Source organism: Channa argus, chromosome 4, assembly GCF_033026475.1.
Source record: "Channa argus isolate prfri chromosome 4, Channa argus male v1.0, whole genome shotgun sequence".
Taxonomy (NCBI): Eukaryota; Metazoa; Chordata; class Actinopteri; order Anabantiformes; family Channidae; genus Channa; species Channa argus.
In genome coordinates, this window is record NC_090200.1 from 29,182,838 (window position 1) to 29,203,886 (window position 21,049).

At 43.2% G+C, this 21,049-nt stretch overlaps 12 non-coding genes across 12 annotated transcripts; all 12 read left to right on the plus strand.

Annotated features, from left to right (window-relative positions):
- Positions 1-14: 14 nt before the first annotated feature.
- On the plus strand, positions 15-86 carry trnap-ugg (transfer RNA proline (anticodon UGG)). Its single transcript has one exon. It is a non-coding gene; the product is annotated as a tRNA-Pro (tRNA).
- Positions 87-2,032: 1,946 nt separating this feature from the next.
- trnap-cgg (transfer RNA proline (anticodon CGG)) lies at positions 2,033-2,104 on the plus strand. Its single transcript has one exon. It is a non-coding gene; the product is annotated as a tRNA-Pro (tRNA).
- Positions 2,105-3,286: 1,182 nt separating this feature from the next.
- trnap-cgg (transfer RNA proline (anticodon CGG)) lies at positions 3,287-3,358 on the plus strand. The gene has a single exon. It is a non-coding gene; the product is annotated as a tRNA-Pro (tRNA).
- Positions 3,359-6,105: 2,747 nt separating this feature from the next.
- Positions 6,106-6,177, plus strand: trnap-agg (transfer RNA proline (anticodon AGG)). The gene has a single exon. It is a non-coding gene; the product is annotated as a tRNA-Pro (tRNA).
- Positions 6,178-10,984: 4,807 nt separating this feature from the next.
- On the plus strand, positions 10,985-11,056 carry trnap-agg (transfer RNA proline (anticodon AGG)). Its single transcript has one exon. It is a non-coding gene; the product is annotated as a tRNA-Pro (tRNA).
- A 1,121-nt stretch (positions 11,057-12,177) lies between these two features.
- Positions 12,178-12,249, plus strand: trnap-agg (transfer RNA proline (anticodon AGG)). The gene has a single exon. It is a non-coding gene; the product is annotated as a tRNA-Pro (tRNA).
- A 1,130-nt stretch (positions 12,250-13,379) lies between these two features.
- Positions 13,380-13,451, plus strand: trnap-agg (transfer RNA proline (anticodon AGG)). The gene has a single exon. It is a non-coding gene; the product is annotated as a tRNA-Pro (tRNA).
- Positions 13,452-14,572: 1,121 nt separating this feature from the next.
- trnap-agg (transfer RNA proline (anticodon AGG)) lies at positions 14,573-14,644 on the plus strand. The gene has a single exon. It is a non-coding gene; the product is annotated as a tRNA-Pro (tRNA).
- A 630-nt stretch (positions 14,645-15,274) lies between these two features.
- Positions 15,275-15,346, plus strand: trnap-ugg (transfer RNA proline (anticodon UGG)). The gene has a single exon. It is a non-coding gene; the product is annotated as a tRNA-Pro (tRNA).
- A 1,181-nt stretch (positions 15,347-16,527) lies between these two features.
- On the plus strand, positions 16,528-16,599 carry trnap-ugg (transfer RNA proline (anticodon UGG)). Its single transcript has one exon. It is a non-coding gene; the product is annotated as a tRNA-Pro (tRNA).
- Positions 16,600-18,366: 1,767 nt separating this feature from the next.
- trnap-ugg (transfer RNA proline (anticodon UGG)) lies at positions 18,367-18,438 on the plus strand. Its single transcript has one exon. It is a non-coding gene; the product is annotated as a tRNA-Pro (tRNA).
- A 1,662-nt stretch (positions 18,439-20,100) lies between these two features.
- trnap-ugg (transfer RNA proline (anticodon UGG)) lies at positions 20,101-20,172 on the plus strand. The gene has a single exon. It is a non-coding gene; the product is annotated as a tRNA-Pro (tRNA).
- Positions 20,173-21,049: the final 877 nt, after the last annotated feature.

Consider the following 21,049-nt stretch of genomic DNA (forward strand, 5'->3'; position numbering starts at 1 on the left):
CCCAGCAGACGCGAGGCTCGTTGGTCTAGGGGTATGATTCTCGCTTTGGGTGCGAGAGGTCCCGGTTTCAAATCCCGGACGAGCCCTTGACTGCTACATCTATTCTCAGACCCTTTTTAGGAAGACTTTCACCTACGAAAGTCGACAAGTATAAAAACAGCCTTACTATACCAAGCTTTATGAGGAATTGTGGGTTTGAGCACCACGAAATTTGACAGAGTAATTGCATGTTTTCCATTCCAAGCATGGATGTGTTGCCGATCTGATACCTATGACTTTTAAAGGTCAATGCAGTATACTAAAATGCCATTGTAGAATACACTGAGGTGCAAAAATTTAGCGAGAAGGTGTCACTTTCAATGAAGCAAACTATTTGCAGCAAAAGTGCTGACTGTATCATATTTTGCCTTCACTAGCTTCTTGCCATTGGCTTCTGTAGAAAAGACAGGAGGCAGAGCTGGAGGTAGCAGAGCTTAAGATGTTGAGGTTCTCATTGGGAGTGACGAGGATGGATAGGATCAGGCATGAGTACATCAGAGGGACAGCTTATGTTAGATGTTTTGGAGATAAAGTCAGAGAGGCTAGATTGAAGTGGTTTGGACTTATTCAGAGGAGAGATGGTGAAAACAGTATATCGGATAAAGGATGCTGAGGTTGGAGCTGCCAGGCAAGAGGTCTAGAGGAAGACCAAAGAGGAGATTTTTGGATATACTCTCTCAAAAGAGAGTTCAAATGCTCTCCTCAAGTTCATTGAGATGCATACAAGAAAAGAGATGGTAACACTTTCAATGTAGTGAGGTTGCAAATACACAAATTGCGAGAGGTCCCGGGTTCAAATCCCGGACGAGCCCTTGACTGCGACATCTATTCCACAGACCCTTTTTAGGAAGACTTTCACCTACGAAAGTCGACAAGTATAAAAACAGCCTTACTATACCTAGCTCTATGAGGAATTGTGGGTTTGAGCACCACAAAATTTGACAGAGTAATTGCATTTTTTCCATTCCAAGCATGGATGTGTTGCCAATCTGATACCTATGACTTTTAAAGGTCAATGCAGTATACTAAAATGCCATTGTAGAATACACTGAGGTGCAAACATTTAGCGAGAAGGTGTCACTTTCAATGAAGCAAACTATTTGCAGCAAAAGTGCTGACTGTATCATATTTTGCCTTCACTAGCTTCTTTCCATTGGCTTCTCAACAAATCTAGAACAGAATGTAAAACCCTGCTTCTTACATTTAAAGCTCTAAACGGTCAAGCTCCATCATATCTAAAAGACCTCATGGTACCATATCATCCCAATAGGCCACTTCAGTCTCAGAATGCAAGCCTACTGTTGGTCGAAGAAGGAGAGGAGGAAAGTTTGTTTGTAGGCAGAGAGAGAAGAGGAAAGCTAAGAACGTAGGACTGACAGTAGACGTGACGTGAAGAGGCGAGTGCAAGCAGGTTGGAACGGGTGGAGAAAAGGGTCGGGTGTGTTTTGCGATAAAAGATTATTAGCGAGAATGAAAGCAAAGGTGTTCAAGAAGGTGGTGAGACCAGCGATGTTTTTCGGCTTAGAGACAGTGGCACTGTAGAAAAGACAGGAGGCAGAGCTGGAGGTAGCAGAGCTTAAGATGTTGAGGTTCTCATTGGGAGTGACGAGGATGGATGGGATCAGGCATGAGTACATCAGAGGGACAGCTCATGTTAGATGTTTTGGAGATAAAGTCAGAGAGGCCAGATTGAGGTGGTTTGGACATGTTCAGAACAGAGACTGTCAATATGTCGGTAGAAGGATGCTGAGGTTGGAGCTGCCAGGCAAGAGGTCTAGAGGAAGAACAAAGAGGAGCTTTTTGGACATACTCTCTCAAAAGAGAGTTCAAATGCTCTCCTCAAGTTCATTGAGATGCATAAAAGAAAAGAGATGGTAACACTTTCAATGTAGTGAGGTTGCCAATACACAAATTGGCCAATCTAAAGGTGAGTAAATTCTGTCTACAAATGGGATATTAGTTTACAAACTCTGCAATTCGCTTGTCTTTATGTGGCTCGTTGGTCTAGGGGTATGATTCTCGCTTCGGGTGCGAGAGGTCCCGGGTTCAAATCCCGGACGAGCCCTTGACTGCGACATCTATTCCACAGATCTGTTCTCAGGAAAACATTCACCTATGAAAGTTGACAAGTATGAAAACAGCCTTACAATACCAAGCTTTACGAGGAATTGTGGGTTTGAGCACCACGAAATTTGACAGAGTAATTGCATGTTTTCCATTCCAAGCATGGATGTGTTGCCGATCTGATACCTATTACTTTTAAAGGTCAATGCAGTATACTAAAATGCCATTGTAGAATACACTGAGGTGCAAACATTTAGCGAGAAGGTGTCACTTTCAATGAAGCAAACTATTTGCAGCTAAAGTGCGGACTGTATCATATTTTGCCTTCACTAGCTTCTTTCCATTGGCTTCTCAACAAATCTAGAACAGAATGTAAAACCCTGCTTCTTACATATAAAGCTCTAAAGGGTCAAGCTCCATCATATCTAAAAGACCTCATGGTACCATATCATCCCAATAGGCCACTTCAGTCTCAGAATGCAAGCCTACTGTTGGTCGAAGAAGGAGAGGAGGAAGGTTTGTTTGTAGACAGAGAGAGAAGAGGTAAGCTAAGAACGTAGGACTGACAGTAGACGTGACGTGAAGAGGCGAGTGCAAGCAGGTTGGAACGGGTGGAGACAAGTGTCAGGTGTGTTTTGCGATAAAAGAGTATCAGCGAGAATGAAAGCAAAGGTGTTCAAGACAGTGGTGAGACCAGCGATGTTTTTCGGCTTAGAGACAGTGGCACTGTAGAAAAGACAGGAGGCAGAGCTGGAGGTAGCATAGCTTAAGATGTTGAGGTTCTCATTGGGAGTGACGAGGATGGATAGGATCAGGCATGAGTACATCAAAGGGACAGCTCATGTTAGATGTTTTGGAGATAAAGTCAGAGAGGCCAGATTGAGGTGGTTTGGACATGTTCAGAGGAGAGACTGTCAATATGTCGGTAGAAGGATGCTGAGGTTGGAGGTGCGAGGCAAGAGGTCTAGAGGAAGAACAAAGAGGAGTTTTTTGGACATACTCTCTCAAAAGAGAGTTCAAATGCTCTCCTCAAGTTCATTGAGATGCATACAAGAAAAGAGATGGTAACACTTTCAATGTAGTGAAGTTGCCAATACACAAATTGGCCAATCTAAAGGTGAGTAAATTCTGTCTACAAATGGGATATTAGTTTACAAACTCTGCAATTCCCTCCTCTTTATATGGCTCGTTGGTCTAGGGGTATGATTCTCGCTTCGGGTGCGAGAGGTCCCGGGTTCAAATCCCGGACGAGCCCTTGACTGCGACATTCATTCCACAGACCCTTTTCAGGAAAACTTTCACCTATGAAAGTCGACAAGTATGAAAACAGCCTTACCATAGCAAGCTTTATGAGGAATTGTGGGTTTGAGCACCACAAACTTTGTCAGAGTAATTACATTTTTTCCTTGTGCAAACACAGGAAACTTTAGTTAGTACACGACACAAGATGCCAAGTAATGATGTTATTAATGATGTTATTGATGTTTTGCCGATTTGGAAAACCCGACTTTCAAAAGTCAAGAGCTGACTGTATCATATTTTGCCTTCACTAGCCTTGGTCTAGGGGAATGATTTTCGCTTAGGGTGTGAGAGGTCTCCGGACGAGCCCTGAATGCTAAATTCAATGTCTATGAGAAGAGAGGATGTAACGCTTTCCACGTGTAACCACAAGACCAGATGCAAGTTTTGCTGTGAAAGTTGTTACTAGACGAGACAAGATTCCACTCACTCGTGTTTTGCTGAACCGGCTGAACTCAATACAAAACCACCGGACACGAGGCTCGTTGGTCTAGGGGTATGATTCTCGCTTTGGGTGCGAGAGGTCCCGGGTTCACATCCCGGACGAGCTCTTGACTGCGACATCTTTTCCACAGATCTATTCTTAGGAAAACTTTCACCTATGAAAGTCGACAAGTATGAAAACAGCCTTACCATAGCAAGCTTTATGAGGAATTGTGGGTTTGAGAACCACAAAATTTGACAGAGTAATTGCATTTTTTCCATTCCAAGCATGGATGTGTTGCCGATCTGATACCTATGACTTTTAAAGGTCAATGCAGTATACTAAAATGCCATTGTAGAATACACTGAGGTGCAAACATTTAGCGAGAAGGTGTCACTTTCAATGAAGCAAACTATTTGCAGCAAAAGTGCGGACTGTATCATATTTTGCCTTCACTAGCTTCTTTCCATTGGCTTCTCAACAAATCTAGAACAGAATGTAAAACCCTGCTTCTTACATATAAAGCTCTAAAGGGTCAAGCTCCATCATATCTAAAAGACCTCATGGTACCATATCATCCCAATAGGCCACTTCAGTCTCAGAATGCAAGCCTACTGTTGGTCGAAGAAGGAGAGGAGGAAGGTTTGTTTGTAGACAGAGAGAGAAGAGGAAAGCTAAGAACGCAGGACTGACAGTAGACGTGACGTGAAGAGGCGAGTGCAAGCAGGTTGGAACGGGTGGAGAAAAGTGTCAGGTGTGTTTTGCGATAAAAGAGTATCAGCGAGAATGAAAGCAAAGGTGTTCAAGACGGTGGTGAGACCAGCGATGTTTTTCGGCTTAGAGACAGTGGCACTGTAGAAAAGACAGGAGGCAGAGCTGGACGTAGCATAGCTTAAGATGTTGAGGTTCTCATTGGGAGTGACGAGGATGGATAGGATCAGGCATGAGTACATCAGAGGGACAGCTCATGTTAGATGTTTTGGAGATAAAGTCAGAGAGGCCAGATTGAGGTGGTTTGGACATGTTCAGAGGAGAGACTGTCAATATGTCGGTAGAAGGATGCTGAGGTTGGAGCTGCCAGGCAAGAGGTCTAGAGGAAGACCAAAGAGGAGCTTTTTGGACATACTCTCTCAAAAGAGAGTTCAAATGCTCTCCTCAAGTTCATTGAGATGCATACAAGAAAAGAGATGGTAACACTTTCAATGTAGTGAGGTTGCCAATACACAAATTGGCCAATCTAAAGGTGAGTAAATTCTGTAAATTCATATTTTGCCTTCACTAGCCTTGGTCTAGGGGAATGATTCTCGCTTAGGGTGTGAGAAGTCTCCGGACGAGCCCTGAATGCTAAATTCAATGTCTATGAGAAGAGAAGATGTAACGCTTTCCACGTGTAACCACAAGACCAGATGCAAGTGTTGCTGTGAAAGTTGTTACTACAACGAGACAAGATTCCACTCACTCGTGTTTTGCTGATCTGGAAACCACAACCTTTCTCTGTCAATGGAGTATGTCCTCACATTAATGTTTTTGTCGGAAATTTACACAACATGAATTTCTCAGTTTGAGAATGACTGAAGTTCTTGTTCTTCATTTGGATAGTAGGGCAGAACTCATTAAAAGCCCACTGGACGCGAGGCTCGTTGTTCTAGGGGTAGGATTCTCGCTTTGGGTGCGAGAGGTCCCGGGTTCAAATCCCAGACGAGCCCTTGACTGCGACATCTATTCCACAGACCTTTTTTTAGGAAGACTTTCACCTACGAAAGTCGACAAGTATAAAAACAGCCTTACTATACCAAGCTTTATGAGGAATTGTGGGTTTGAGCACCACAAAATTTGACAGAGTAATTGCATGTTTTCCATTCAAAGCATGGATGTGTTGCCGATCTGATACCTATGACTTTTAAAGGTCAATGCAGTATACTAAAATGCCATTGTAGAATACACTGAGGTGCAAACATTTAGCGAGAAGGTGTCACTTTCAATGAATGGACATGTTAAGAGGAGAGACTGTCAATATGTCGGTAGAAGGATGCTGAGGTTGGAGCTGCGAGGCAAGAGGTCTAGAGGAAGAACAAAGAGGAGATTTTTGGATATACTCTCTCAAAAGAGAGTTCAAATGCTCTCCTCAAGTTCATTGAGATGCATACAAGAAAAGAGATGGTAACACTTTCAATGTAGTGAGGTTGCCAATACACAAATTGGCCAATCTAAAGGTGAGTAAATTCTGTCTACAAATGGGATATTAGTTTACAAACTCTGCAATTCGTTTGTCTTTATATGGCTCGTTGGTCTAGGGGTATGATTCTCGCTTAGGGTGCGAGAGGTCCCGGGTTCAAATCCCGGACGAGCCCTTGACTGCGACATCTATTCCACTGATCCTTTTCAGGAAAACATTCTCCTATGAAAGTTGACAAGTATGAAAACAGGATTACCATACCAAGCTTTATGAGGAATTGTGGGTTTGAGCACCAAAAACTTTGACAGAGTAATTGCATTTTTTCCTTGTGCAAACACAGGAAACTTTAGTTAGTACACGACACAAGATGCCAAGTATTGATATTTGCCGATTTGGGAAACCCGACTTTCAAAAGACAAGAGCTGACTGTATCATAGTTTGCCTTCACTAGCCTTGGTCTAGGGGAATGATTCTCGCTTAGGGTGTGAGAGGTCTCCGGACGAGCCCTGAATGCTAAATTCAATGTCTATGAGAAGAGAGGATGTAACGCTTTCCACGTGTAACCACAAGACCAGATCCAAGTTTTGCTGTGAAAGTTGTTACTAGACGAGACAAGATTCCACTCACTCGTGTTTTGCTGATCTGGAAACCACAACCTTTCTCTGTCAATGGAGTATGTACTCACATTAATGTTTTTGTCGGAAATTTACACAACATGAATTTCTCAGTTTGAGAATGACTGAAGTTCTTGTTCTTCATTTGGATAGTACAGCTGAACTCAATACAAAACCACCGGGCACGAGGCTCGTTGGTCTAGGGATATGATTCTCGCTTTGGGTGCGAGAGGTCCAGGGATCAAATCCCGGACGAGCCCTTGACTGCAACATCTTTTCCACAGACCCTTTTTAGGAAGACTTTCACCTACGAAAGTCAACAAGTATAAAACCAGCCTTACTATAACAAGCTTTATGAGGAAATGTGGGTTTGAGCACCACGAAATTTGACAGAGTAATTGCATTTTTTCCATTCCAAGCATGGATGTGTTGCCGATCTGATACCTATGACTTTTAAAGGTCAATGCAGTATACTAAAATGCCATTGTAGAATACACTGAGGTGCAAACATTTAGCGAGAAGGTGTCACTTTCAATGAAGCAAACTATTTTCAGCAAAAGTGCTGACTGTATCATATTTTGCCTTCACTAGCTTCTTTCCATTGGCTTCTCAACAAATCTAGAACAGAATGTAAAACCCTGCTTCTTACATATAAAGCTCTAAAGGGTCAAGCTCCATCATATCTAAAAGACCTCATGGTACCATATCATCCCAGTAGGCCACTTCAGTCTCAGAATGCAAGCCTACTGTTGGTCGAAGAAGGAGAGGAGGAAGGTTTGTTTGTAGGCAGAAAGAGAAAAGGAAAGCTAAGAACGTAGGACTGAATGTAGACGTGACGTGAAGAGGCGAGTGCAAGCAGGTTGGAACGGGTGGAGAAAAGTGTCAGGTGTGTTTTGCGATAAAAGAGTATCAGCGAGAATGAAAGCAAAGGTGTTCAAGACGGTGGTGAGACCAGCGATGTTTTTCGGCTTAGAGACAGTAACACTGTTGAAAAGACAGGAGGCAGAGCTGGAGGTAGCAGAGCTTAAGATGTTGAGGTTCTCATTGGGAGTGACGAGGATGGATAGGATCAGGCATGAGTACATCAGAGGGACAGCTCATGTTAGATGTTTTGGAGATAAAGTCAGAGAGGCCAGATTGAGGTGGTTTGGACATGTTCAGAGGAGAGACTGTCAATATGTCGGTAGAAGGATGCTGAGGTTGGAGCTGCCAGGCAAGAGGTCTAGAGGAAGACCAAAGAGGAGATTTTTGGATATACTCTCTCAAAAGAGAGTTCAAATACTCTCCTCATGTTCATTGAGATGCATACAAGAAAAGAGATGGTAACACTTTCAATGTAGTGAGGTTGCCAAAACACAAATTGGCCAATCTAAAGGTGAGTAAATTCTGTAAATTCATATTTTGCCTTCACTAGCCTTGGTCTAGGGGAATGATTCTCGCTTAGGGTGTGAGAAGTCTCCGGACGAGCCCTGAATGCTAAATTCAATGTCTATGAGAAGAGAAGATGTAACGCTTTCCACGTGTAACCACAAGACCAGATGCAAGTGTTGCTGTGAAAGTTGTTACTAGAACGAGACAAGATTCCACTCACTCGTGTTTTGCTGATCTGGAAACCACAACCTTTCTCTGTCAATGGAGTATGTCCTCACATTAATGTTTTTGTCGGAAATTTACAAAACGTGAATTTCTCAGTTTGAGAATGACTGAAGTTCTTGTTCTTCATTTGGATAGTAGGGCTGAACTCATTACAAGCCCACTGGACGCGAGGCTCGTTGGTCTAGGGGTATGATTCTCGCTTTGGGTGCTAGAGGTCCCGGGTTCATATCCCGGACGAGCCCTTGACTGCGACATCTATTCCACAGACCTTTTTTAGGAAGACTTTCACCTACGAAAGTCGACAAGTATAAAAACAGCTTTACTATACCAAGCTTTATGAGGAATTGTGGGTTTGAGCACCACGAAATTTGACAGAGTAATTGCATGTTTTCCATTCCAAGCATGGATGTGTTGCCGATCTGATACCTATGACTTTTAAAGGTCAATGCAGTATACTAAAATGCCATTATAGAATACACTGAGGTGCAAACATTTAGCGAGAAGGTGTCACTTTCAATGAAGCAAACTATTTGCAGCAAAAGTGCGGACTGTATCATATTTTGCCTTCACTAGCTTCTTTGCATTGGCTTCTCAACAAATCTAGAACAGAATGTAAAACCCTGCTTCTTACATATAAAGCTCTAAAGGGTCAAGCTCCATCATATCTAAAAGACCTCATGGTACCATATCATCCCAATAGGCCACTTCAGTCTCAGAATGCAAGCCTACTGTTGGTCGAAGAAGGAGAAGAGGAAGGTTTGTTTGTAGGCAGAGAGAGAAGAGGAAAGCTAAGAACGTACGACTGACAGTAGACGTGACGTGAAGAGGCGAGTGCAAGCAGGTTGGAACGGGTGGAGAAAAGTGTCAGGTGTGTTTTGCGATAAAAGAGTATCAGCGAGAATGAAAGCAAAGGTGTTCAAGACGGTGGTGAGACCAGCGATGTTTTTCGGCTTAGAGACAGTGGCACTGTAGAAAAGACAGGAGGCAGAGCTGGAGGTAGCAGAGCTTAAGATGTTGAGGTTCTCATTGGGAGTGACGAGGATGGATAGGATCAGGCATGAGTACATCAGAGGGACAGCTCATGTTAGATGTTTTGGAGATAAAGTCAGAGAGGCCAGATTGAGGTGGTTTGGACATGTTAAGAGGAGAGACTGTCAATATGTCGGTAGAAGGATGCTGAGGTTGGAGCTGCGAGGCAAGAGGTCTAGAGGAAGAACAAAGAGGAGATTTTTGGATATACTCTCTCAAAAGAGAGTTCAAATGCTCTCCTCAAGTTCATTGAGATGCATACAAGAAAAGAGATGGTAACACTTTCAATGTAGTGAGGTTGCCAATACACAAATTGGCCAATCTAAAGGTGAGTAAATTCTGTCTACAAATGGGATATTAGTTTACAAACTCTGCAATTCGTTTGTCTTTATATGGCTCGTTGGTCTAGGGGTATGATTCTCGCTTAGGGTGCGAGAGGTCCCGGGTTCAAATCCAGAACGAGCCCTTGACTGCGACATCTATTCCACTGATCCTTTTCAGGAAAACATTCTCCTATGAAAGTTGATAAGTATGAAAACAGCCTTACCATACCAAGCTTTATGAGGAATTGTGGGTTTGAGCACCAAAAACTTTGACAGAGTAATTGCATTTTTTCCTTGTGCAAACACAGGAAACTTTAGTTAGTACACGACACAAGATGCCAAGTATTGATATTTGCCGATTTGGGAAACCCGACTTTCAAAAGTCAAGAGCTGACTGTATCATAGTTTGCCTTCACTAGCCTTGGTCTAGGGGAATGATTCTCGCTTAGGGTGTGAGAGGTCTCCGGACGAGCCCTGAATGCTAAATTCAATGTCTATGAGAAGAGAGGATGTAACGCTTTCCACGTGTAACCACAAGACCAGATCCAAGTTTTGCTGTGAAAGTTGTTACTAGACGAGACAAGATTCCACTCACTCGTGTTTTGCTGATCTGGAAACCACAACCTTTCTCTGTCAATGGAGTATGTCCTCACATTAATGTTTTTAATGATATGATTCTATGATATCATCCCAATAGGCCACTTCAGTCTCAGAATGCAAGCCTACTGTTGGTCGAAGAAGGAGAAGAGGAAGGTTTGTTTGTAGACAGAGAGAGAAGAGGAAAGCTAAGAACGTAGGACTGACAGTAGACGTGACGTGAAGAGGCGAGTTCAAGCAGGTTGGAACGGGTGGAGAAAAGTGTCAGGTGTGTTTTGCGATAAAAGAGTATCAGCGAGAATGAAAGAAAAGGTGTTCAAGAAGGTGGTGAGACCAGCGATGTTTTTCGGCTTATAGACAGTGGCACTGTAGAAAAGACAGGAGGCAGAGCTGGAGGTAGCAGAGCTTAAGATGTTGAGGTTCTCATTGGGAGTGACGAGGATGGATAGGATCAGGCATGAGTACATCAGAGGGACAGCTCATGTTAGATGTTTTGGAGATAAAGTCAGAGAGGCCAGATTGAGGTGGTTTGGACATGTTCAGAGGAGAGACTGTCAATATGTCGGTAGAAGGATGCTGAGGTTGGAGCTGCGAGGCAAGAGGTCTAGAGGAAGAACAAAGAGGAGATTTTTGGATATACTCTCTCAAAAGAGAGTTCAAATGCTCTCGTCAAGTTCATTGAGATGCATACAAGAAAAGAGATGGTAACACTTTCAATGTAGTGAGGTTGCCAATACACAAATTGGCCAATCTAAAGGTGAGTAAATTCTGTCTACAAATGGGATATTAGTTTACAAACTCTGCAATTCGCTTGTCTTTATGTGGCTCGTTGGTCTAGGGGTATGATTCTCGCTTAGGGTGCGAGAGGTCCCGGGTTCAAATCCCGGACGAGCCCTTGACTGCGACATCTATTCCACAGATCTGTTCTCAGGAAAACTTTCACCTATGAAAGTCGACAAGTATGAAAACAGCCTTACCATAGCAAGCTTTATGAGGAATTGTGGGTTTGAGCACCACAAAATTTGACTAAGTAAGGTCAATGCAGTATACTAAAATGCCATTGTAGAAACACTGAGGTGCAAACATTTAGCGAGAAGGTGTCACTTTCAATGAAGCAAACTATTTGCAGCAAAAGTGCGGACTGTATCATATTTTGCCTTCACTAGCTTCTTTCCATTGGCTTCTCAACAAATCTAGAACAGAATGTAAAACCCTGCTTCTTACATATAAAGCTCTAAAGGGTCAAGCTCCATCATATCTAAAAGACCTCATGGTACCATATCATCCCAATAGGCCACTGCAGTCTCAGAATGCAAGCCTACTGTTGGTCGAAGAAGGAGAGGAGGAAGGTTTGTTTGTAGACAGAGAGAGAAGAGGAAAGCTAAGAACGTAGGACTGACAGTAGACGTGACGTGAAGAGGCGAGTGCAAGCAGGTTGGAACGGGTGGAGAAAAGTGTCAGGTATATTTTGCGATAAAAGAGTATCAGCGAGAATGAAAGCAAAGGTGTTCAAGACAGTGGTGAGACCAGCGATGTTTTTCGGCTTAGAGACAGTGGCACTGTAGAAAAGACAGGAGGCAGAGCTGGAGGTAGCATAGCTTAAGATGTTGAGGTTCTCATTGGGAGTGACGAGGATGGATAGGATCAGGCATGAGTACATCAGAGGGACAGCTCATGTTAGATGTTTTGGAGATAAAGTCAGAGAGGCCAGATTGAGGTGGTTTGGACATGTTCAGAGGAGAGACTGTCAATATGTCGGTAGAAGGATGCTGAGGTTGGAGCTGCCAGGCAAGAGGTCTAGAGGAAGACCAAAGAGGAGCTTTTTGGACATACTCTCTCAAAAGAGAGTTCAAATGCTCTCCTCAAGTTCATTGAGATGCATACAAGAAAAGAGATGGTAACACTTTCAATGTAGTGAGGTTGCCAATACACAAATTGGCCAATCTAAAGGTGAGTAAATTCTGTCTACAAATGGGATATTAGTTTACAAACTCTGCAATTCGCTTGTCTTTATGTGGCTCGTTGGTCTACGGGTATGATTCTCGCTTAGGGTGCGAGAGGTCCCGGGTTCAAATCCCGGACGAGCCCTTGACTGCGACATCTATTCCACAGATCTGTTCTCAGGAATACTTTCACCTATGAAAGTCGACAAGTATGAAAACAGCCTTACCATAGCAAGCTTTATGAGGAATTGTGGGTTAGAGCACCACAAAATTTGACAGAGTAAGTAAGTAAGGTCAATGCAGTATACTAAAATGCCATTGTAGAATACACTGAGGTGCAAACATTTAGCGAGAAGGTGTCACTTTCAATGAAGCAAACTATTTGCAGCAAAAGTGCGGACTGTATCATATATTGCCTTCACTAGCTTCTTTCCATTGGCTTCTCAACAAATCTAGAACAGAATGTAAAACCCTGCTTCTTACATATAAAGCTCTAAAGGGTCAAGCTCCATCATATCTAAAAGACCTCATGGTACCATATCATCCCAATAGGCCACTTCAGTCTCAGAATGCAAGCCTACTGTTGGTCGAAGAATGAGAGGAGGAAGGTTTGTTTGTAGACAGAGAGAGAAGAGGAAAGCTAAGAACGTAGGACTGACAGTAGACGTGACGTGAAGAGGCGAGTGCAAGCAGGTTGGAACGGGTGGAGACAAGTGTCAGGTGTGTTTTGCCATAAAAGAGTATCAGCGAGAATGAAAGCAAAGGTGTTCAAGACGGTGGTGAGACCAGCGATGTTTTTCGGCTTAGAGACAGTGGCACTGTAGAAAAGACAGGAGGCAGAGCTGGAGGTAGCATAGCTTAAGATGTTGAGGTTCTCATTGGGAGTGACGAGGATGGATAGGATCAGGCATGAGTACATCAGAGGGACAGCTCATGTTAGATGTTTTGGAGATAAAGTCAGAGAGGCCAGATTGAGGTGGTTTGGACATGTTCAGAGGAGAGACTGTCAATATGTCGGTAGAAGGATGCTGAGGTTGGAGCTGCCAGGCAAGAGGTCTAGAGGAAGACAAAAGAGGAGCTTTTTGGACATACTCTCTCAAAAGAGAGTTCAAATGCTCTCCTCAAGTTCATTGAGATGCATACAAGAAAAGAGATGGTAACACTTTCAATGTAGTGAGGTTGCCAATACACAAATTGGCCAATCTAAAGGTGAGTAAATTCTGTCTACAAATGGGATATTAGTTTACAAACTCTGCAATTCGCTTGTCTTTATGTGGCTCGTTGGTCTAGGGGTATGATTCTCGCTTAGGGTGCGAGAGGTCCCGGGTTCAAATCCCGGACGAGCCCTTGACTGCGACATCTATTCCACAGATCTGTTCTCAGGAAAACTTTCACCTATGAAAGTCGACAAGTATGAAAACAGCCTTACCATAGCAAACTTTATGAGGAATTGTGGGTTTGAGCACGACAAAATTTGACTAAGTAAGGTCAATGCAGTATACTAAAATGCCATTGTAGAAACACTGAGGTGCAAACATTTAGCGAGAAGGTGTCACTTTCAATGAAGCAAACTATTTGCAGCAAAAGTGCGGACTGTATCATATTTTGCCTTCACTAGCTTCTTTCCATTGGCTTCTCAACAAATCTAGAACAGAATGTAAAACCCTGCTTCTTACATATAAAGCTCTAAAGGGTCAAGCTCCATCATATCTAAAAGACCTCATGGTACCATATCATCCCAATAGGCCACTTCAGTCTCAGAATGCAAGCCTACTGTTGGTCGAAGAAGGAGAGGAGGAAGGTTTGTTTGTAGACAGAGAGAGAAGAGGAAAGCTAAGAACGTAGGACTGACAGTAGACGTGACGTGAAGAGGCGAGTGCAAGCAGGTTGGAACGGGTGGAGAAAAGTGTCAGGTGTGTTTTGCGAAAAAAGAGTATCAGCGAGAATGAAAGCAAAGGTGTTCAAGACAGTGGTGAGACCAGCGATGTTTTTCGGCTTAGAGACAGTGGCACTGTTGAAAAGACAGGAGGCAGAGCTGGAGGTAGCATAGCTTAAGATGTTGAGGTTCTCATTGGGAGTGACGAGGACGGATAGGATCAGGCATGAGTACATCAGAGGGACAGCTCATGTTAGATGTTTTGGAGATAAAGTCAGAGAGGCCAGATTGAGGTGGTTTGGACATGTTAAGAGGAGAGACTGTTAATATGTCGGTAGAAGGATGCTGAGGTTGGAGCTGCCAGGCAAGAGGTCTAGAGGAAGACCAAAGAGGAGATTTTTAGATATACTCTCTCAAAAGAGAGTTCAAATGCTCTCCTCAAGTTCATTGAGATGCATACAAGAAAAGACATGGTAACACTTTCAATGTAGTGAGGTTGCCAATACACAAATTGGCCAATCTAAAGGTGAGTAAATTCTGTCTACAAATGGGATATTAGTTTACAAACTCTGCAATTCACTTGTCTTTAAATGGCTCGTTGGTCTAGGGGTATGATTCTCGCTTAGGGTGCGAGAGGTCCCGGGTTCAAATCCCGGACGAGCCCTTGACTGCGACATCTATTCCACAGATCTATTCTCAGGAAAACTTTCACCTATGAAAGTCGATAGGTATGAAAACAGCCTTACCATAGCAAGCTTTATGAGGAATTGTGGGTTTGAGCACCACAAACTTTGACAGAGTAATTGCATTTTTTCCTTGTGCAAACACAGGAAACTTTAGTTAGTACACGACACAAGATGCCAAGTACTGATGTTTTGCCGATTTGGAAAACCCGACTTTCAAAAGTCAAGAGCTGACTGTATCATATTTTGCCTTCACTAGCCTTGGTCTAGGGGAATGATTCTCGCTTAGGGTGTGAGAAGTCTCCGGACGAGCCCTGAATGCTAAATTCAATGTCTATGAGAAGAGAAGTTGTAACGCTTTCCACGTGTAACCACAAGACCAGATGCAAGTGTTGCTGTGAAAGTTGTTACTAGAACGAGACAAGATTCCACTCACTCGTGTTTTGCTGATCTGGAAACCACAACCTTTCTCTGTCAATGGAGTATGTCCTCACATTAATGTTTTTGTCGGAAATTTACACAACATGAATTTCTCAGTTTGAGAATGACTGAAGTTCTTGTTCTTCATTTGGATAGTAGGGCTGAACTCATTACAAGCCCACTGGACGCGAGGCTCGTTGGTCTAGGGGTATGATTCTCGCTTTGGGTGCGATAGGTCCCGGGTTCAAATCCCGGACGAGCCCTTGACTGCGACATCTATTCCACAGACCTTTTTTAGGAAGACTTTCACCTACGAAAGTCGACAAGTATAAAAACAGCCTTACTATACCAAGCTTTATGAGGAATTGTGGGTTTGACCACCACAACATTTGACAGAGTAATTGCATTTTTTCCATTCCAAGCATGGATGTGTTGCCGATCTGATACCTATGACTTTTAAAGGTCAATGCAGTATACTAAAATGCCATTGTAGAATACACTGAGGTGCAAACATTTAGCGAGAAGGTGTCACTTTCAATGAAGCAAACTATTTGCAGCAAAAGTGCTGACTGTATCATATTTTGCCTTCACTACCTTCTTTCCATTGGCTTCTCAACAAATCTAGAACAGAATGTAAAACCCTGCTTCTTACATATAAAGCTCTAAAGGGTCAAGCTCCATCATATCTAAAAGACCTCATGGTACCATATCATCCCAATAGGCCACTTCAGTCTCAGAATGCAAGCCTACTGTTGGTCGAAGAAAGAGAGGAGGAAGGTTTGTTTGTAGACAGAGAGAGAAGAGGAAAGCTAAGAACGTAAGACTGACAGTAGACGTGACGTGAAGAGGCGAGTGCAAGCAGGTTGGAACGGGTGGAGACAAGTGTCAGGTGTGTTTTGCCATAAAAGAGTATCAGCGAGAATGAAAGCAAAGGTGTTCAAGACGGTGGTGAGACCAGCGATGTTTTTCGGCTTAGAGACAGTGGCACTGTAGAAAAGACAGGAAGCAGAGCTGGAGGTAGCAGAGCTTAAGATGTTGAGGTTCTCATTGGGAGTGACGAGGATGGATAGGATCAGGCATGAGTACATCAGAGAGACAGCTCATGTTAGATGTTTTGGAGATAAAGTCAGAGAGGCCAGATTGAGGTGGTTTGGACATGTTAAGAGGAGAGACTGTCAATATGTCGGTAGAAGGATGCTGAGGTTGGAGCTGCCAGGCAAGAGGTCTAGAGGAAGACCAAAGAGGAGATTTTTAGAAATACTCTCTCAAAAGAGAGTTCAAATGCTCTCCTCAAGTTCATTGAGATGCATACAAGAAAAGAGATGGTAACACTTTCAATGTAGTGAGGTTGCCAATACACAAATTGGCCAATCTAAAGGTGAGTAAATTCTGTCTACAAATGGGGTATTAGTTCACAAACTATGCAATTCGCTTGTCTTTATATGGCTCGTTGGTCTAGGGGTATGATTCTCACTTTGGGTGCGAGAGGTCCCGGGTTCAAATCCCGGACGAGCCCTTGACTGCGACATCTATTCCACAGATCTGTTCTCAGGAAAACTTTCACCTATGAAAGTCGACAAGTATGAAAACAGCCTTACCATAGCAAGCTTTATGAGGAATTGTGGGTTTGAGCACCACAAAATTTGACAGAGTAACTGCCTTTTTTCCATTCCAAGCATGGATGTGTTGCCGATCTGATACCTATGACTTTTAAAGGTCAATGCAGTATACTAAAAAGCCATTGTAGAATATACTGAGGTGCAAACATTTAGCGAGAAGGTGTCACTTTCAATGAAGCAAACTATTTGCAGCAAAAGTGCGGACTGTATCATATTTTGCCTTCACTAGCTTCTTTCCATTGGCTTCTCAACAAATCTAGAACAGAATGTAAAACCCTGCTTCTTACATTTAAAGCTCTAAAGGGTCAAGCTCCATCATATCTAAAAGACCTCATGGTACCATATCATCCCAATAGGCCACTTCAGTCTCAGAATGCAAGCCTACTGTTGGTCGAAGAAGGAGAGGAGGAAGGTTTGTTTGTAGACAGAGAGAGAAGAGGAAAGCTAAGAACGTAGGACTGACAGTAGACGTGACGTGAAGAGGCGAGTGCAAGCAGGTTGGAACGGGTGGAGAAAAGTGTCAGGTGTGTTTTGCGATAAAAGAGTATCAGCGAGAATGAAAGCAAAGGTGTTCAAGACGGTGGTGAGACCAGCGATGTTTTTCGGCTTAGAGACAGTGGCACTGTAGAAAAGACAGGAGGCAGAGCTGGAGGTAGCATAGCTTAAGATGTTGAGGTTCTCATTGGGAGTGACGAGGATGGATAGGATCAGGCATGAGTACATCAGAGGGACAGCTCATGTTAGATGTTTTGGAGATAAAGTCAGAGAGGCCAGATTGAGGTGGTTTGGACATGTTCAGAGGAGAGACTGTCAATATGTCGGTAGAAGGATGCTGAGGTTGGAGCTGCCAGGCAAGAGGTCTAGAAGAAGACTAAAGAGGAGCTTTTTGGACATACTCTCTCAAAAGAGAGTTCAAATGCTCTCCTCAAGTTCATTGAGATGCATACGAGAAAAGAGATGGTAACACTTTCAATGTAGTGAGGTTGCCAATACACAAATTGGCCAATCTAAAGGTGACCCTTGACTGGTGAGCCCTTGACTGCGACATCTATTCCACTGACCCTTTTCAGGAAAACTTTCTCCTATGAAAGTTGACAAGTATGAAAACAGGCTTTCCATACCAAGCTTTATGAGGAATTGTGGGTTTGAGCACCAAAAATTTTGACAGAGTAATTGCATTTTTTTCCTTGTGCAAACACAGGAAACTTTAGTTAGTACACGACACAAGATGCCAAGTATTGATGTTTTGCCGATTTGGAAAACCCGACTTTCAAAAGTCAAGAGCTGACTGTATCATATTTTGCCTTCACTAGCCTTGGTCTAGGGGAATGATTCTCGCTTAGGGTGTGAGAGGTCTCCGGACGAGCCCTGAATGCTAAATTCAATGTCTATGAGAAGAGAGGATGTAACGCTTTCCACGTGTAACCACAAGACCAGATGCAAGTTTTGCTGTGAAAGTTGTTACTAGACGAGACAAGATTCCACTCACTCGTGTTTTGCTCATCTGGAAACCACAACCTTTCTCTGTCAATGGAGTATGTCCTCACATTAATGTTTTTGTCGGAAATTTACACAACATGAATTTCTCAGTTTGAGAATGACTGAAGTTCTTGTTCTTCATTTGGATAGTACGGCTGAACTCAATACAAAGCCACCGGACACGAGGCTCGTTGGTCTAGGGGTATGATTCTCGCTTTGGGTGCGAGAGGTCCCGGGTTCAAATCCCGGACGAGCCCTTGACTGCGACATCTTTTCCACAGATCTATTCTTAGGAAAACTTTCACCTATGAAAGTCGACAAGTATGAAAACAGCCTTACCATACCAAGCTTTATGAGGAATTGTGGGTTTGAGCACCACAAAATTTGACAGAGTAATTGCATTTTTTCCATTCCAAGCATGGATGTGTTGCCGATCTGATACCTATGACTTTTAAAGGTCAATGCAGTATACTAAAATGCCATTGTGAATTACAATGAGGTGCAAACATTTAGCGATAAGGTGTCACTTTCAATGAAGGAAACTATTTGCAGCAAAAGTGCGGACTGTATCATATTTTGCCTTCACTAGCTTCTTTCCATTGTTTTCTCAACAAATCTCGAACAGAATGTAAAACCCTACTTCTTACATATAAAGCTCTAAAGGGTCAAGCTCCATCATATCTAAAAGACCTCATGGTACCATATCATCCCAATAGGCCACTTCAGTCTCAGAATGCAAGCCTACTGTTGGTCGAAGAAGGAGAGGAGGAAGGTTTGTTTGTAGACAGAGAGAGAAGAGGAAAGCTAAGAACGTAGGACTGACAGTAGACGTGATGTGAAGAGGCGAGTGCAAGCAGGTTGGAACGGGTGGAGAAAAGGGTCAGGTGTGTTTTGCGATAAAAGAGTATCAGCGAGAATGAAAGCAAAGGTGTTCAAGACGGTGGTGAGACCAGCGATGTTTTTCGGCTTAGAGACAGTGGCACTGTAGAAAAGACAGGAGGCAGAGCTGGAGGTAGCATAGCTTAAGATGTTGAGGTTCTTATTGGGAGTGACGAGGATGGATAGGATCAGGCATGAGTACATCAGAGGGACAGCTCATGTTAGATGTTTTGGAGATAAAGTCAGAGAGGCCAGATTGAGATGGTTTGGACATGTTCAGAGGAGAGACTGTCAATATGTCAAGATGTTGAGGTTCTCATTGGGAGTGACGAGGATGGATGGGATCAGGCATGAGTACATCAGAGGGACAGCTCATGTTAGATGTTTTGGAGATAAAGTCAGAGAGGCCAGATTGAGGTGGTTTGGACATGTTCAGAGGAGAGACTGTCAATATGTCGGTAGAAGGATGCTGAGGTTGGAGCTGCCAGGCAAGAGGTCTAGAGGAAGACCAAAGAGGAGATTTTTGGATATACTCCCTCAAAAGAGAGTTCAAATGCTCTCCTCAAGTTCATTGAGATGCATACAAGAAAAGAGATGGTAACACTTTCAATGTAGTGAGGTTGCCAAAACACAAATTGGCCAATCTAAAGGTGAGTAAATTCTGTAAATTCATATTTTGCCTTCACTAGCCTTGGTCTAGGGGAATGATTCTCGCTTAGGGTGTGAGAGGTCTCCGGACGAGCCCTGAATGCTAAATTCAATGTCTATGAGAAGAGAGGATGTAACGCTTTCCACGTGTAACCACAAGACCAGATGCAAGTTTTGCTGTGAAAGTTGTTACTAGACGAGACAAGATTCCACTCACTCGTGTTTTGCTCATCTGGAAACCACAACCTTTCTCTGTCAATGGAGTATGTCCTCACATTAATGTTTTTGTCGGAAATTTACACAACATGAATTTCTCAGTTTGAGAATGACTGAAGTTCTTGTTCTTCATTTGGATAGTACGGCTGAACTCAATACAAAGCCACCGGACACGAGGCTCGTTGGTCTAGGGGTATGATTCTCGCTTTGGGTGCGAGAGGTCCCGGGTTCAAATCCCGGACGAGCCCTTGACTGCGACATCTTTTCCACAGATCTATTCTTAGGAAAACTTTCACCTATGAAAGTCGACAAGTATGAAAACAGCCTTACCATACCAAGCTTTATGAGGAATTGTGGGTTTGAGCACCACAAAATTTGACAGAGTAATTGCATTTTTTCCATTCCAAGCATGGATGTGTTGCCGATCTGATACCTATGACTTTTAAAGGTCAATGCAGTATACTAAAATGCCATTGTGAATTACAATGAGGTGCAAACATTTAGCGATAAGGTGTCACTTTCAATGAAGGAAACTATTTGCAGCAAAAGTGCGGACTGTATCATATTTTGCCTTCACTAGCTTCTTTCCATTGTTTTCTCAACAAATCTCGAACAGAATGTAAAACCCTACTTCTTACATATAAAGCTCTAAAGGGTCAAGCTCCATCATATCTAAAAGACCTCATGGTACCATATCATCCCAATAGGCCACTTCAGTCTCAGAATGCAAGCCTACTGTTGGTCGAAGAAGGAGAGGAGGAAGGTTTGTTTGTAGACAGAGAGAGAAGAGGAAAGCTAAGAACGTAGGACTGACAGTAGACGTGATGTGAAGAGGCGAGTGCAAGCAGGTTGGAACGGGTGGAGAAAAGGGTCAGGTGTGTTTTGCGATAAAAGAGTATCAGCGAGAATGAAAGCAAAGGTGTTCAAGACGGTGGTGAGACCAGCGATGTTTTTCGGCTTAGAGACAGTGGCACTGTAGAAAAGACAGGAGGCAGAGCTGGAGGTAGCATAGCTTAAGATGTTGAGGTTCTTATTGGGAGTGACGAGGATGGATAGGATCAGGCATGAGTACATCAGAGGGACAGCTCATGTTAGATGTTTTGGAGATAAAGTCAGAGAGGCCAG